Source organism: Pinus tabuliformis, chromosome 4_2 (genome assembly GCF_031772625.1).
Source record: "Pinus tabuliformis cultivar Carrire ecotype Pingquan chromosome 4_2, CPIR1, whole genome shotgun sequence".
NCBI lineage: Eukaryota > Viridiplantae > Streptophyta > Pinopsida > Pinales > Pinaceae > Pinus > Pinus tabuliformis.
This window is the reverse complement of record NC_142304.1, coordinates 886,362,606-886,379,766: the sequence shown is the minus strand read 5'-3', so window position 1 is coordinate 886,379,766 and position 17,161 is coordinate 886,362,606. Positions and strand designations below refer to the sequence as shown.

At 36.6% G+C, this 17,161-nt stretch overlaps 1 pseudogene; it reads right to left on the bottom strand.

The window, feature by feature from the left end:
- Positions 1 to 8,750: 8,750 nt before the first annotated feature.
- On the bottom strand, positions 8,751 to 16,107 carry LOC149172537 (leucine-rich repeat receptor-like serine/threonine-protein kinase BAM1 pseudogene; annotated as a pseudogene).
- Positions 16,108 to 17,161: the final 1,054 nt, after the last annotated feature.

Below are 17,161 nucleotides of genomic sequence, written 5' to 3'. Positions count from 1 at the left end.
ACAATTATTCATAAGGCTTCAGGATATATGAATTAATCAAGCTGCTCACTGCTATACTCTAATTAACATATAATATAGAAATAACCTTGACACCTTGATATCAGTGAAAGTGATGCTTGCGATAATAGTACATGGGCTCCATAACATAGTATTCCACCTCTTTATGCATTACACAGTATCTAAAGATGAATTATATGGTACAGCGAGTAATCCTCCTTTTAGATATATTATTTGACTTGGTCAAATGTAAAGTGATATTCATTTTAAACTTGGAATTTTAAGAGAGCTTCAAACTCATTGTAACGTTTCTTTGAAAACGACTCTGCTTTACTTACTAGTTTGGATGTGAAAGATGCATGTACATCAGGGTAACAGAATGCTGTAAAGGTTACCTAAATTGCCATTGAGGAGGTAGTGGTGTACAAGTACTTGAGCTCTGAACAGTTTAGGGTTGTTGCTAGTTTTGGGTTGTTACAAGTGGTAACATTGATTATTTTTGGCATGCTATTGAAGGGTTCTTGCCATATTGTGTGGATACTGAATGGAGAATTTTTCTAAATGTTTGATAACATACTCTGTTCCATCAGGATTCTTGTAGTTGTTGTGTATATGTTAATAAGCATGGTATTTTGTTACATCTTTCTTCGTTACACTTTGATGAATATGGATGGTGATGATGTACTTCCCTGTTATGGTTTATGGCATACTTTTTATGGTCGCACATCACCGTTGATTCTAGTGTAACGTCAATAGTGAGTGTTCTTGATTAGATGATGAGCTATGACCATTAGCTGAGTTAGACCTGTGGTAACGAGATGGCCAATATTATGGAGCATTACGCTTTAACTTTCTAGTTGCTATTGTTGGTGTCATTCTTGCAAATTCCAAAGCCTTAGTTTTTGGTTCCGGTCGTGGAAACATCGGACACTAGACTCTAGAGCATTTCTTGTGCTTCTAAGAAACGTGTCCTAGTTGGAAGATTAGTGTGGGTGTGACGAACAAGGGACATGTCAAGAAAAACAAATGTCAAGAAAATGGGGGATTAAGCTTTTTGAAGCAGAATTTATCATTATGATTTTGACAAAGTTTAGGACTCCATATTTTTAATCTTTTAGGCAATTTTGAAAGATGAGTGTTTCTTCACTTGTGTTCTTTATTTATTAAGATTATGGCATCTTCAAAGGCATCATGGGCATGTAGGGCTTCATTTATATATGCGTACGTTGCATCATTCTGGGGAAAACCATGTACCTAAGAAAATTCACTTCATAGTAATTTAGAGTTTGTCATTATTATGCATCAATGTTCCTAGGAGGGTTTCATGGTATGAAATTCTTCATCTCACATTAGATCATGCATCAATTATTTCCGGCTTGTCATAATATAGATGTGGATATAGCTAGGGTTTGCATCAGAAATGACTTATACTTCTTAAATGTTGTGAAAACCAAAAAACCAGATGTAAATAACCCTATTTTGTTACTTTCATTTATTCCCATGGCATCCATCCAGGTAGAAATCAAGACTGTATTAAAGAGGTAGCATCTGAAACTTGAAATTAAAATTAAATTCAAATGGAGCTACAATAATCTTCGCTGAACCTAGTAGGTTAAGAATAATTAGTTCACCTCAAATATAATTTACATAATTGGACACATGAATTTAGTTATAACGTGAGTGGACATCTAAGGTGAATGATATTACAAAACGAAAAAAAAGTACATTAACAAGTTCTTTACTGAAAGAACCATGGTATGAGAATCCCAAGAAAAATGACAACCATGGTGTATACACATAGTCGAGACTTATATTGATGTTGATCAATGTTTGCCAGTGGAATGAACGATGATCTTGAATCATCTCTGGCACCTGCATCTACACTTGAGATTGCTCCAACCATTAGATCAGTAGACATTTTATGGATCTCCGCAAGGTGCTTTATCGTAAAAGAATTAAATCGAGCACTCTAGATTTTTGCCTCTCTGTAGAGGGGCTTCAAATTGCCTACGCGAACATTGTAGATGCCTTCCATGTGATTACAGATTACAGCACTGTTATGTTATTCACCCCATTCTGTTTTTCCTCTTTTAACCCTGCAACAAGTGTAATGTAGTATGCTTCGTTATTGGTTGTCTTTCCCCGCACTTCCCATATTCTATAAATCACATGCATTTTTTCCCCATTGTGAAGGACAAATTTTAAAGATGCTCGACCCGAATTTGAGCGGCATGATACTTCAATGCACAGTGTCCAGTTTTCCACCATTCCGTGAGCTTAGAAGCACTGCATAGTGACAACAACAAAATAGATTCATGTTACAATACTTTAATATGACAAAATATCTTGATTGAAATTGATTATTTTTATGCTACCTCAAGTTTGAATGCACATCCTTGAAAAATAATAGAAAATCAAATATCAATGATAAGCCTTTGGGCATAAAGAGTTAATAATGCATGCATGCTCATGAAAATGAGGATGTAGCGTGACAAGAAGAAATGAATCACTTAAGACAAACCTTGTCATGCTATCAAGGATTCTAAGGATTTCAAAATATCATCTTTTAGTAAGATTGACTAAAGAAACCCTAGAAAATGGTTTTTCCTGTTACATTTTCAAAAACATTGCTATATCCAACGATTCCAATTGCAGTTCACTGTTAGTGTTTTCCAGAGCTATTGCTCACATCTTGAAAGAGTGATTGCATAGGGTGGAGGGATCCAAATAGAGAGAACACTCGTATGCTTATCCAGGTCACCATCAACAAGAGGCAATATCCAAGAAGTCAAATCATGTGTGCTAGAAGAATCTGCAATCCAAAACATAAATTGTTTAGCTTGGTTGCTGTCCATCTTGGATGTTCGCAGAATCTGCAGTACAAAACATAAATTGTTTGACTTTGCTGTTTCTCACCCTAGATGTTCCCAGAATTTGCAATTCAAAACTTTTGGGTGTTGTCTCATGACCCCAAAATTTTGTCCACACCATGAATTTCTGGACAAAATATTGTGAGAAAATTTTGGGGAAATCCATGGGAGTGTTTAAATCGTTGTTTTGATGGCAGAAATGGATTGGCACCATAAAAAAAAGGCTTGGACACAGGCTGCTAAATATTGCACTGATATAACTATTATGATGATTGATGTTTGCATTGTCTGCAAGTTTAAAGAAATAAACTAATACCTCTTTGGCCAAGTGTGCATGGATAAGTAATTTCAAAAATTGGTGGAGGTTAAGTAGAAAGAAATTCATACCTATAGCCTCTGATGTTGTTAAAGAGGAATCGGTTAGGATGCCATTAAATGTGAAATTCTTGTTGTCCACAAACTGAAGATATTCCCTTACTAGGTCATAGCTATAATTTGGAAAAATTAGCAGCAAATATTTCCAGCCCTGTAGAGTGTGCATCTTGTACAATACTTGTAGGTGCTTCTAAATACAAGTTTGTATCGACCGAGAAAATGTAGTCCTTTGGAACCATGATTCCAACAACAAATTTCGTCACAAATGCTAAGCTTTTTACGAGGGAACCATATGTTGCATTTGTTGATGGATCTACATCATCTTTGCCAAGAAGCAACAATATTCGCTTTGTCTTTGTTTTTCTAAATTTTTGTAAAATGGCTTGTAAAACCTAAATCTCAGTGGAAGAAATGTTGTTCAAAGTCAATGATTTAGATACATATATCACAGAAGAGGACATGATTAAGTTTTGGTTTTCAAAAAAAACAGAGTACTAATACATATCAAGAAAAATGTAAGTATCCAAGATGATGAAAACAAACAAAATAGAGCATGAGAGAAGTCATTGAAAACAACACCCACAAAGAATATTTCTACTTTCTAGAAAAAAATAACTAAAACTCCACATTTGTGAAATGAAACAATAGATATTGACATTAGAAATATAAACATGTACATTCAACCAAACTGTCGCTGGTTGATATTGAGTTATGTCATCTAGTTGAATCAATGGATAGATATTGTCAATGCATAAGAGCGGGACTAAAATGAATGAATTGTTGGGAAAAATGGAAGCATGAGATCCTTGTAATAATTCAAATCTAGCAAAATGAAGAAATTCCACTTTGTAAGTATAAATTCCCTAGTTTAAATCTCCATAAGATGTAATATCTATTTGACTTTGGTCATCAAAGGTCACAATACATATTTTTTGTTATTATAAGAGGGCCTCAGAGAGCATTACTGCATGTAAAGTAGGCTCTTTATCTGGTTTTGGTAAACTCTTATGCATCTAGGTGATTTTCAAACACATCATTTATAAGAAAGGTAGTCTTTAGTTATTTTATTTCCATAGTTTGACAGAAAGAATGAATATATAAAGAACCAAGTTGGACAAGCTACTCAGGTGGGAAATATCAAATATGTGACAGGTTCTACCAGAATTTTGGTACAAAGGAAAAAGACATTTCATAAGATAGAACAAAATAAATAATATGCAGCCATAAAATTTTATATTGGTCCTGAAACAAAATCATAACCTGCTCTATGCTTTCACTTCCCCTGAAATATTGTTGAGGAGGATATCAACATTGTAGTCAATAGAAAAGTGTCCATATATGTAATCGCAGTTGAAAACATAAGGGTTTTGTTGATTGGGGTAAAGAAAGTTAATTTTTGTATTGTTTTACAATGTTAAATCTAACCGGCATATTACTTCTCCATCTTTTGATAACTGCAAGTCACAAAACAATTTTTTTTTTATCACATTCGATTACTTTCTGTAACCAGAGGGGTTCTCTTTCAGGTAATATTTCAGGTCATTAAGTCATTTACATTTACCTGTAATTTTTCAATAATGCAAAATTCTTGCAAAATTTGTTCATAAAGGTCCCTGCTATAGCCTAGTGAGTTTGAATAAAGGTGTAGATGCTCTGCCAATGTTGGGATTCTCTTTCCCTTGAGTTTGTGTTTTATGGATCAATTCCAGGAACTCATGATTTTTTCTTTGGCAGGTGAACCGGATACCTCTAATCTTCTTTTTTTTTTGCAGGCAAACCATATAATTCAATTCTTCCTCCTAACTGAAAAAAGTTCGAGTTGCTAACATACTACAGGGTAACTAATGCCACTCGAATGTTGATTCTTGTTAACAGGAAAATGGCGAAGATGAAAAAAAAGAAACTTTGCATGTAAATTGTATCTCCTTTGATCCACCTTGTATACAAAACCAAAAGCTCGAATTGGGGTCATTGGAAGTCCAGAATAGTTAGATTGCTTCATTGGGTTCCGTTGTTCTCCATTTATGAATTTTGAATTTAATTGTTTACGCTACCATGTGATCCATAAAACAATTTTCATCTGAATTTTTTGTAAGCAGAGAGGTTAATTTACCTCATGCCGCACAGAATGCCGGGATTGAGCACCTATTCGCGGAACTGCGAGGTGGGTGCAACTGTGAGCGTGGGCGGTGTTTCCTCGAGACGGGTTGCATAGGCAGAGCAGCTTCAAACGGGAGCGCGAATGATGAAAATGGCTCTTTTGGGATGAGCGCAGGTTTGAAAATGGGTCGGTGCCGGTGCGGAGGTGGTGGGTCCCGCGTTCCCAGAAAAGGAATGATGCCTGCCGGATAAACGATGTATGGAGGATGGATGCGCGCATGAAGATGTTTGACATCCATGGTAGAGGCCGCCCCCATACAGGCATTTAATGCCCTATGGCAGGCTGGTTAGCTCTTTCTCATTCATGCATACATCCCGCAGGCGGAGTCCCCAGAACCGGAAAAGGGGAAGTCAGATTTTCTATTTCATAGAATCAGGGGTTAAATTGACACTCGTATACCCATATTTGGCATTTTTACCAAGTAAAAGACTTTATAGTTCCAAATCTCCACGTCACGTGTAACTTGTCAATAATTTTTAAGAACGTCACTATGACGGGCATATTTAAAAATTAAAAGTTTAATTTTATACATATACATCTATATATATATATATATATATATATATATATATATATATATATATATATATATATATATATATATATATATATATATATGTATATATAACCTTCCGGAGAGTGAATCATTACGCAGTATAGTAAAAAAATCCAGCGCACATGCACCCGATTTAGGATTCTTCTATTCAGATAAACCCAAATTGGGATCTTACTATATCTCTACACCCGAATTGGGGATTTAAAAAGCTCGTGCTGCTCAAATGAGGAATTTCCAATATCTCTGCAAACTATATGGATGTTATTCAATCTAACCGATATCCAGGTGCGGATTTTTCAGTAATCCCAACCCAAGTGTGGATTTCTGAAGCTGTTTGTACCCTAATGAGGGTTTTGCAGTGTTCCAATGACCCACCATTAGTATTTTCAGAGATGTAAACTCAAAATGAAGATTACTCACCGTTTTATGCTAGCAACCTCACAATATACCAGATCCAGAGATACAACTACTTATAAAACTGTTTCAGTGGCGTTCATTGACCTTCCACGCTGAAACCATCGGTCCAAGACGAACGGTAGAGTCGAAAGTGGAGCTCGCTTGTCCATCAGATTTTATATATCACTACTTGAAATTTTGATCATATCCATTGTATTGCTGAAACCCTTTGTCCTTTATGTGTTCAGAAAAATCATAGGTGGGTTAAAAAAAACACACAGACACACAACTCTTGGGGTCTCTGAGTGGCCCGAACTAAACCTAACACGTGAAAATCTCGTAGCAAAGCCGGAAGAGTAGGAATAAGTTTATGAATTGCATACTATAATTCTATAATTCAAGTGACAGGGGTCAGCATATTTCCAAATTTGTAAGTCTCGGTTTTCACACTTGTGTACACACTCGTATTCAAATATCTGTGACATAGTTTCATAGTCAGAATGACTTTTCTAAAAAGTTGATGGCATATACCTGAAAGGTTTCATAGTCAGAATGACTTTTCTAAAAAGTTGATGGCATATACCCTGCTTTCAGGATCCCATAACCGAAGATTCAAAGCATGAGGGCATTTCAGAGATTGTGTTGCCGAGCATCTCGTCCAAAAGCGTAGAAATAAGTTTGTGAAATAATTATAATATTATAATGTGCAGAGCAAGGTGTGACAAGGGGGTATATTTCAAACTTGGTAGGCTAGTGTTTAACACCACAGAGATTCTCATGCAAATTGATCTGCACTGTTGACCCAACAACACAAGAAATACAATTATTTTCTGCTTCGCCCAATTGACCATACTTCGGTCAATTGATAATGGACGCGCTTCATTGAAAATGTGATGGATACTGTGGCTTTTCCCTCTATATAATCATATTCAAAACTAATTCCATAGCGTTGTGCAAGAGATTGAGTTGGGGGTTTTCTCTGAACCGGTGTTGCAGTTTCTTTTCAGTGATGGGGAAGAGCTTTTCTAGATTACTATTTGGGTGATGCGATGATGTTGGCTCTGATTTGGGATCCCCTAATTTCTAAACAACTCTGCTATTTAGTTGGAGCATGATTGATTTCTCACATATTTGACTGTTCCATCAATCATCGCCAAATATTTGGCTATCACTTTTCGAAGCCCCTGTTTTACTTCTTTTCAGTCCTCCCATACCTTTTTTGTAGGGATTGGATATATTCACAACGCATCTCTGCTCACTTTTCAAAATCTTTTTAGCCAACCATTGGAGCATTTTGGTATATATTGTTCATAACGGAAAACATAATCTGAAAAAAAAAAAAAAAAAAAACTAGGAACATTTCAACAATCTCGAAAATTTGCAGAAAAGTTTGATCAATAGGGCTAAAAAAAAAGTGTAGCAATGAGACTTGAGCCGAATGGTACAACGGAGAATAGAAAATTTGCAACAATTATGAATACAATTTGAAATTAGATTAAACTTGTACAAAAAAATATTAAAAGTCATATGATGGGCAGTTTAAAAATAAAAACGTCATAAAAAAATTCCTTGACAGGTAGAGTCACCTGTCAAATTTAACCCCTGCATAGAATGGTTAGCATGGAATCAGGCACTGTCGGACATTGTTTTAAGCACAATAAATATAAGGAATATTGATTGCTTTCTTATTGTCCAATTTTATTCTCCCTTCAGGGGAAGGGGTCTCTTCTCATTCTCATGAATGTAACATGTTGTCACGGACGGAATTTAACATGTAAATTGTTGGTTATGGGGTGACTTTTCCGTCAAATATTTTTCAAAACTATCAACATTTTTTATTAAAATAAATTAAATAGATGTTAAAGTTATCAAACTGTCAAATTTAACGGGTGATTCCGATTTGAAATTCCAACCTGCATGTTGTCAATTGTGGTAGAGTTACCCAACACCATCAAAGACTCATAGTGCAATAAAACTCCACCCAGTGCACTAATTAATAACAATAAATAAATTAAAAATATATATAATTAAAATAACAATAAATAATTTTAAAAATTAAAAGAATATATTTATTTATTTATTTATTTCCGTAATGTCGACATTATAGACTGTTGGATTAATTTTTAGTCAACAAAATAAAATTGAAACGTCAACGCGCTTCAGAATGTGATAAACCCTGCTCCCGTATGGATAATAAGATGTAAATGAAAAACAGGCATGACACTAACCTGGCCTATTATCAGTTTCTCCAGAGGGATGATCCCACCAATGAGTTACTTGGTGACACGGTGGCAATGACGTCAATAAATTTACTTTTCCTTAGTGAAAGTTATTGCCTAGGTTTATAGTGCGTGAGCATATACACTATTTCGTGCATGTTGGGTCTTTGAGCAGACTACTCTTGTGTGCACAGTATAGCTACGAAGAACATATGCATCACCTCCTCCCTAGGAACAACGCTAAGTTTGGGGTCTATAATCTTCATTACTTCTTCTCTTTTCCAAGTCGTTATTTTCCTCACCCACCCCGTGATATTCATGCCCTCTTCATATTCCCTTCCATCCATTGATTTATTTTTGGTAATCAACTCAAGCATAACCACTTCGAAGCTATACACGTGACTCTTCTCATCCACTTTCAGTGTGTACGCATAATCTGTAAATTCACGAATTAAAATTAAGTTGAATGTTAAATCAGATTGAAAGTTGTTTGAACTGTTATGCACAGTAAAGTCTCAAATGACCTGGTAATAAAATTAAACATAGAGGAAACACCAAAATTAAAAGGTAGGAAAAATGTGAAATGCAATTTACCTGGAGCTATGTAGCCAAAGGTGTCTGCCACTGAAGACATGCATTCTGAGGCACCAGAATGATGCAAGATCTTGGCGAGGCCGAAATCTGCAACACAGGCTTCAAAGTTGGAGTCAAAAAGTGTTGAAATTATAATTTCAACTGCAGTGAACAGTTAAATAGCAGCAGCTACTTTACTTAAAAAAAAGACACCGCCATTACCATCTTTTCACCCTTTAATTGTTTTTGTGTTCCCGAAGAAAGAAGATCATATTCAGCGCTGCGCCATTACTTCTAAACAACCGTATTAAAGAGCAGAATGGCTGAAAGTGGAAAGAACCAGCCTCGAGCCATCGCAGCATTTATCAGCCATGGGTTTCAACACCACCGTCTCAAGAAATACAACAAAAGATCAGATTTGTTCATCATGAGCAGCAGATTGTACTAGAGACTTCATCAGTGAGTTAAAGCGGTTGAAGGATAAGTTATGACCCCTTCCCGCACTATAAAATACAGACAACAGTGTAGAAAATATAGAGAGAAAGAGAGTTTTTGTTTTGTAGCGCACAACAATGCTGAAACTGTAATTTTCTGAGACAGTGAAAAATTGGTTTGCAGAACTGAAGCATTCCTGTTGTAATCCCTCTTTCAAGAGGAAGATGCTCTTCAGCATAATCTTTGTGAAAATCCCTCTATGTGAAGAAGATGTTTTTGTAACAGTTAGTTTGTTGTTAATGAGTACAAGTTTTTGTGCGTGTTGTTGATACACCGTAAGCAGAAAATAGTCTTGACGTCAAAACAGAGTGTTGTTGATACACCGTAAGTAGAAAATAGTCTTGACGTCAAAACAGAGTGTTGCTGATACACCATAAGCAGAAAATAGTCTTGACGTTAAAACAAGGTGTTGTTGTTACACGAGTTTCAGCATTGCTAAAACATCGTTGCTGAAACACTACAATCAGCAACTGACGAAACTGCGTTGCTGAAACATCAGTTTCAGCAAAGCGATTTTATTTTTTTTGTTTTCGCTGTGTTAAAACAGAGCATTGTTCTGTTCAGTTTTTGATCCTGTGGCAAAACAGAGTATCACTTTCTGCTCTGTTCTTTTGTTTGGAATTATCAGAAATTCCCAACATGGTATCAGAGCTTGTTCAGGCTCTTTGAAGACGTCAAAGAAGCTGAAGGAAGGTTTCTTGCTACAGCAAATTATCTAGCAGAGTGAAAATGCTGTCAAGGTATTTTTCAGATTAGTTTTTGTGTAGTTGTTGAAGACAATTAAGTGATTTTTTTTACACAAACAAGTATTGAAAGAATGGCCAACACTAGCACCAGCATGGGTATGTTTAATACCCAACTCCCACAGTTCAATGGGAAAAACTATGACTACTGGGCAATAACCATGAGAGCCGTGTTTGCCTCACAAGATTTATGGGAACTTGTTGAATATGGATTTGAAGAGCCAACAAATGAAGATGAGTTTAATGGATTAACTCAAGAAGAGAAAGAGCTATTGAAGAGAAATAAGAAGAAGGATTCAAAAGCCCTTGTACTTTTATATCAAGCAGTGCATGAGAGTGTGTTTCCAAGGATAGTAGCAGCCAAGACATCCAGAGAAGAATGGAAAACTCTCAAGACAACCTATCAAGGCATGGAGAGTGTGAAGACAACAAAACTACAGTTGCTGAGGAAAGATTTTGAGAACCTGCGCATGAAGGAGTCAGACAATATTGACTCATTCTTCACACAAGAAATTGGTCAGGTCACACAGATAAGGTCTCATGGAAAAACTCTTGAATAAAGGAGGATTGTGGAGAAACTATTGAGGTGCCTACCCTCAAAGTGATGTGATTGTCACTACCATAGAAGAGACAAAGGATCTCTCAAATTTTTCAGTTGATGAACTTCATGCATCACTGATAACACATGAGCAGAGGTTGAGTAGAAATGAAAACTCATCTCTAGAGCAAGCCTTCATGACCCAAAAGTCATTTGGAAGAGGAAGAGGTCAAAGTAGAGGAAACAAGAGAGGAAGAGGCAGAAGCTAATACAGAGGTGGTAGAAACAGTTCAGCAAACGTTCGAGGAAGAGGCAGCAATCCAAATCAGAACCAAGGCCATGGTAGCACCCAACAAAGTGGACAATATCATGCTCAAGGAAAAAGGTATGAAAAATCCAATGTCCAATGTTATTACCGTAAAAAATATGGGCAGTGTGCAAATGAATGTAGTAAAAAGCAGCATGATATGAGTAATAGATCTAGTGCAAATATCACTAGAGAAAATATCAGCCAAGATAATGTGTTGTTAGTTTGTAATATGGTTGAAACAAACAGTGAAGATACATGGTTTCTAGATTTTGTTGCAGCAACCATATGACAGGAAACAAAGCCATGTTTTCTACTTTAGATCAGAGTGTGTAGTCACAAGTCACACTTGGGACTGATAGTAAAATTTCTGTTATGAGAAAAGGAGAACTTAAAATATTTACAAAGAAAGGTGAAAAGAAAACCATAGCAGATGTCTATTATGTTCCCGGAATGAAGTGTAATCTTTTGAGTATTTGAAAGCTTGTTCAAAAGGGTTACAATGTTTTCTTTGAGAATGATGTATGCACCATCATGGATAGAAAACCCAGCAAAAGATGTATTGCTGAAGTGAAGATGACGAGGGACAGGATGTTCCCTCTTAGAATAAGGGCAGATTTGAAAAATAAAGAAGTAATTGCAGCAGTGACACAAGAGGCTCTCCAAAGCTTACCAAAGGATGAAAATTGGTTGTGGCATTTGAGATTTGGACATCTCAACTTTGGAGGTCTTAATTTGTTGAGTAGAAAAGGAATGGTAAGAGGATTAGCATTGATAGAGAAGCGAGACAACCTTTGTGAAGGTTGTATCTTGGGGAAAGAACACAAAGAAAGTTTTCCAACCGGGAAAAGCATAAGGGCAAAAGCACCCTTAGAGATTGTCCACTCAGATTTATGTGGACCGATGCAAACCCCATCATTAGCAGGCAGCCAATATTTTCTAACATTTATTGCTGACTTCACCAGAAACACTTGGGTTTATTTCCTGAAGAATAAAAGTCAAGTGTTTGAAAAATTTCAAAATTTCAAAGCACTTGTAGAAAATCAAAGTGGGTTGCGTATCAAGGTTTTGAGAACTGACAGAGGGGGTGAGTATATCTCCAAAGAATTTTTACATTTTTGCAGAGAAAATGGAATTCATAAGAAATTTACAACAAGGTACACCCTGCAGCAAAATGGATTTGTTGAAAGGAAGAATAGAACAATCATGGATATGGCAAGGAGCATGTTGAAGGCAAAGCATTTTCCAAATGATTATTGGGCTGAAGCTGTACACTGTGCAGTATATATTTTTAATAGGTGTCCTACAAAAGCAGTGATGAACAAAGTGCCGGAAGAAGCATGGAGTGGGAGAAAGCAAGGAGTCACCCACATGAAAGTTTTTGGTTGTGTGTCTTATGCACACATTCCAGATCAGCTAGGGAAGAAATTGGATAGCAAAGGGGAGAAATGTATTTTCATAGGATACAGTGAGGAATCCAAAGCTTACAGGTTGTATATCCCATCCACCAAGAAGTTTTTTGTGAGCAGAGATGTTCAATTTGTTGAAGAAGAAGCTTGGGATGGAAGCATAGAGAAAATATTTAATGTTAAAAACCGTTTGTCTCATGATGAAGATGATGAGGAGTTGTCTGAAACATATCCCCAAATAGTAGCTCGAACACCAGAACAGCAACATACACCCTTGAGGAGAAATGAAAGTGCTTCTCTAAGCACACCACAAGGAGGAAATTCAAGTGTGTCTTCAAGCACTTGCACACCAAATGAAAGAGGTAAGAAATTAAAAAATTTAAGTGACATTTATGATGAAGGAATGAATTCTTTGTTTGCTTTGTATTGTCATGTTGATGACCCTGTTCATTTCGAAGATGCAATTAAAGATAAGAAATGGATAGAAGCTATGGATGAGGAGATGAATGCCATAGAAAGAAACAAGACATGGGATTTAGTTGAGCTACCAAAAGGTAAAGAAGTCATTGGAGTTAAATGGGTCTACAAGACCAAGAGTAATTCTGAAGGCAAGATAGAAAGGCACAAGGCAAGACTTGTTGTCAAGGGATACAAGCAGTAGTATGGGAGAGATTATGAGGAGACTTTCGAGCGGTTGCAAGAATGGAAACCGTGAGAGCAGTGTTGTCCATAGCAGCACAAAACAAACGGAAAGTTTACCAGTGTTGTCCATAGCAGCAAAAAACAAATGGAAAGTTTACCAAATGGACGTGAAGTCAGCATTCTTGAATGGAGTGTTAATGGAAGAGGTCTATGTTGAGCAACCTCTAGGCTATGAGAAGAAAGGCCAAGAGCACAAATTTTGCATATTGAAGAAAGCTCTTTATGGGCTGAAGCAAGCGACAAGAGCGTGGTACAGTAGGATAGATTCCTATCTACTAGAGAATGGATTTGAGAAGTGTGAGGGAGAACCCACCGTTTACATCAAAGAAAAGGACGATAAAATTTTAATTGTTGTGTTATATGTTGATGATGTGATTTTTATAGGTAATGATGAATACCTCATTGAAAATTTCAAATTAGTCATGAAAGAAGAATTTGAGATGACTGACATGGGTTTGCTGAGATACTTCTTAGGAATAGAAGTAGATCAAAATAAAAATGGAATTTTCATTTTGCAGGCAAAATATGTAAATGAAGTGTTGGGCAGATTTAACATGCAGGACAGAAAGGCAGCAATCACTCCCACAGTGATGGGACTAAAACTCAGCAAAGGGAACAACAACAAGGATTTTGACCCTAGCGTGTATAAGAGCATAGTTGGCAGCCTTATGTATTTAACTGCAACTAGGCCGGACATAATGCATGCTGTCAGTTTAATTTCCATATTCATGGAGAGGCCAAAATAAACACATTGGCAGGAAACAAAGAGAATTATGAGGTATGTTAAAGGTACAAAAAGGTATAGCATATTTTATACTATTTTAGAATGTTCAGATTTAGTTGGATACACAGATAGTGATTGGGCTGGAAGTGTAGATGACCGGAAAAGCACATCCAGTTACATTTTTCACATAGGTTCAGGAGCCATTTCATGGGCTTCCAAGAAACACCCAATTGTGGCTTTGTCTACAGCAGAAGCAGAGTACGTGGCAGCTATAGCAGCAGCGTGTCAAGCAATTTGGATGAGGAGAATGTTAAGAAGTCTATGCCAAGAGCAGCCAACAGCAACAGTTATTTTTTATGACAATAGCTCAACTATTGCATTATCCAAGAATTCTGTGTTCCACAAGAGAACGAAACACATAGACACAAAGTTTCACTACATTAGAGAATTGGTGAACAATGGATAAATCATTTTAAAACATTGCAGGACTCAGGAATAGGTTGCGGATATTCTGACCAAGCCATTGGACCAGAAAAGTTTTGAGTTTTTAAGGAAATGTCTGGGTATGACTGGTAACCCAGCAGTTGAAATTAAAGGGAAGTGTTGAAATTATAATTTCAACTGCAGTGAATAGTTAAATAGCAGCAGCTACTTTACTTAAAAAAAGCCACCGCCATTACCATCTTTTCACCCTTTAATTGCTTTTGTGTTCCCGAAGAAAGAAGATCAGATTCAGCACTACGCCATTACTTCTAAACAACCGTACTAAAGAGCAGAATGGCTAAAAGTGGAAAGAACCAGCCTTGATCCGTCGCAGCATTTATCAGCCATGGGTTTCAACACCACCGAATCAAGAAATACAACAAAAGATGAGATTTGTTCATCATGAGCAGCAGATTGTAATAGAGACTTCATCAGTGAGTTAAAGAGGTTGAAGGATAAGTTATGACCCCTTCCCGCACTATAAAATGTAGACATAGTAGTGTATAAAATATAGAGAGGAAGAGAGTTTTTTTTTGTAATGCACAGTAGTGCTAAAACTGTAATTTTCTGAGACAATGAAAAATTGCTTTGCGGCACTGAAGCGTTCCTGTTGTAATCCCTCTGTCAAGAGGAAGATGCTCTTCAACATAATCTTTTGTGAAAATCCCTCTATGTGAGAAAGATGTTTTTGTAACAGTCAGTTTATTATTAATGAGTACGAGATTTGTGCGTGTTGCTGATACATCGTAAGCAGAAAATAGTCTTGACGTCAAAACAGAGTGTTGCTGATACACTGTAAGCAGAAAATAGTCTTGACGTCAAAACAGAGTGTTGTTGTACACCGTAAGCAGAAAATAGTCTTGACGTCAAAACAGAGTGTTGTTGTTACACGAGTTTCAACATTGCTGAAACATCGTTGCTGAAACACTATAATCAGCAACTGACGAAACTGCGTTGTTGAAACACCAGTTTCAGCAAAGCAATTTTTTTTCTGTTTTCGCTATGTTAAAACAGAGAATTGTTCTGTTCAATTTTTTATCCTGTGGAAAAACAGAGTATCACTTTCTGCTCTATTCTTTTGTTTGGAATTATCAGAAATTCCCAACAAAAAGAATATTATTGGATTTCACGTCTCAATGAAGGATGAATAGACAACAATCATGATGAAGATGGCACAAACCATTAGCGGCTTCCAGTGAGATTTTGTATCTACTGTGCCAATTCATATGCCTGCCATTGTTTCCATGAAGCACCTCCCCCATGTTTCCATTACTCATGTATTCATACACCAGAAGATTAGTATCATGGTTAGAGATAACCACCAATTATCTGACTATGTGCTAGTGGCAGGTTTTTCCCAGTGTCTTGATCTCCACAGAGAAACCACGATCATTTGAATATGTTGCAGTACCCATTAATTTAGTCACTGCAATTTGTCAGTCATCTCCCATGATACCTCTATTCACAACTCTGGCTCCTCCCTTGCCTATGGTGTTTTCTTCTTTCATGCAATCCAACCCATCGTCACTCCCAAAGTTGAGATTGTGGAAGGTCGTCATATTCTAGGACACAACATTGCCTTCCTTCTTGACGGGTCTCATCTTAATTTTGACTCCCACAATTACCAATACAAGCGAGCAAAGGAGAAGAAGTCTGGGTGCCGTGGGAGCTATCAAAAGTCCAAGCTTGATGTGCCTTGGCCCACCACGACCCAACTGTGGTCTGGATAAGTTGGGATTCCCTGCAAACAAGCTTCCATCGAAATGTGAAAATAGACTGCCCTTTATAATACAGCCAGAGAAATTATTATAACAGAAATCAATAGAAACTAAAGTAGGCATATTTTTCAATTCTCTAGGAATGCTTCCGTTCAAGTGATTTATGGATACGTTCAGATAGTTGAGCACCCGAATCTTGACAATTTTCAGTGGGATGGGACCACTAAACTCGTTCTGGCTAACATCAATGTGTGTCAGAGAAATACAGTTGCCAATTTCCTTAGGAATCATAACAGAAAGCCTATTTTTGCTCAAATCCATAACTTCAATCTTCCCCGGTCAACCAAGTTATGGTGGAACATTGTCTGTTAATTGATTTCCATAGATCAGAAGAGTGCTCAAATTAGATAACTTATTAATCTCGGTAGGGATCGTTCCAGAAAGTATGCTTTTGCTGAGATCGATCTTTTCAATATTACTTAGTTGGCCAATCTCTAGCGGTATATTACCTGTTAATTAATTTCCATGGATGAAAAGAAATTGCAAAAAAGGTGACGTACATATGGATGAAGGAAGAGAGCCACTAAGACCGTTATTGGAAATATTTATCCACCATAGAGTGGAGGATACATTATTAATATTATCAGATATGATCCCACTGAGATAGTTTTTCTGCAATTCAATCTAAGTCACCATGGGTTAGGATAGTAAGCTCGCAGGAATTGAACCACTACTACACCAAAGGCACTTTTAAGACATTTTTTTAAGACAAAAGAAATCTTTGTCTTAAAAAATCACTTTATATTTTAGTTATTTTACATTAAAATTTAATATCAATTGAATTGTTTTAAATATAAATTTGAAGACAAAAAAAGAATGAGACAAAAATATTTTA